Source organism: Leptonychotes weddellii, unplaced genomic scaffold (genome assembly GCF_054177405.1).
Source record: "Leptonychotes weddellii isolate Sample4059 unplaced genomic scaffold, ASM5417740v2 HiC_scaffold_36606, whole genome shotgun sequence".
Taxonomy (NCBI): domain Eukaryota; kingdom Metazoa; phylum Chordata; class Mammalia; order Carnivora; family Phocidae; genus Leptonychotes; species Leptonychotes weddellii.
In genome coordinates, this window is record NW_027968154.1 from 1 (window position 1) to 1139 (window position 1139).

General features: G+C 61.0%; 1 pseudogene across 1 annotated transcript; it reads left to right on the top strand.

Annotated features, from left to right (window-relative positions):
• The first annotated feature begins 56 nt into the window (after window positions 1–56).
• Window positions 57–1136, top strand: LOC145719269 (leukocyte immunoglobulin-like receptor subfamily A member 6 pseudogene; annotated as a pseudogene). The gene is made up of 3 exons (XR_014142277.1): window positions 57–396; window positions 543–845; window positions 1069–1136. The product of XR_014142277.1 is annotated as a leukocyte immunoglobulin-like receptor subfamily A member 6 pseudogene (transcript).
• Window positions 1137–1139: the final 3 nt, after the last annotated feature.

Genomic DNA, 1139 nt, shown 5'->3' on the forward strand with positions numbered 1-1139 from the left:
GATGGAGAACAGCAGTTCCGGGCTGACAGAGGGGGACGTCTGGGGGTTTGGGGCAGAGCTGGGACCTGGGGGTGGGGAAGGTCTTGTGTCCCAGCCTCCGTTTCCTTCCAGGGACCCTCCCCAAACCCACCATCTGGGCTGAGCCAGGCTCTGTGATCCCCCAGGGGACCCCTGTGACCATCTGGTGTCAGGGGAGCCTGGAGGCCCAGGAGTACCACCTGCAAAAAGAGGGAAACTCGAAGACCTGGGACAGTCAGAAGCCACTGGAGCTCAAGGACAAGACTAAGTTCTCCATCAAATACATGACAGATGTATATGCAGGACGATATCTCTGTAACTATGTCAGTCCCACTGGCTGGTCAGAGCCCAGTGACCCCCTGGAGCTGGTGGTGACAGGTGCGAGCCCACTCAGGGTCCCAGCCCCAGGCTGTGCCCTTAGGAAGGGGGTCTGCTCTCAGGGTGTCTCCCTCTCACAGCCCAGCCCTGGGGATAATATGGGGGATCTGAGCCCCATTTAACACCGTTCCCTCCTCCTCTCCTAGGATGGCATGGCAAACCCAGCCTCTCAGCCCTCCCCAGCCCTGTCGTGACCTCAGGAGGGTACCTGACCTTCCAGTGTGGCTCATGGTTGGGACTCGACAGGTTCGTCCTGATGAGGGAAGGAGAACACCGGACCTCCTGGACCCTGGACTCCCAGCGAGCCCCCAGTGGGAGGTTCCAGGCCCTGTTCCCTGTGGGCCCTGTGACCCCCAGCCCCAGGTGGATGTTCAGATGCTATGGTTATTACAACAACAACCCTCAGGTGTGGTCGGACCCCAGTGACCTCCTGGAGCTGCTGGTCTCAGGTGAGGGAGTCTGATTGTTGCCCCATCCCTGTTTTGAGGCACCAGACAGGTTATGGGGGCTCCGCTCCCAGGGGAGCCCCAGAAGAGAGGGTGGGGTGAGGGGACAACAGGGGCTCACAGGTCAGAGTCACAGAGGGTGATGGACAGTGAGACGGGGGTCAGGATGGGAGAAGGGAGGTTTGGGGAGCATCAGCCCCTGCAATCCACGGCTGGTCTCTCCCAGGTGCATTGGGGAAGCCCTCCCTCCTGACCCAGCAGGGCCCTGTCGTGACCTCTGGACAGAGCCTGACCCTC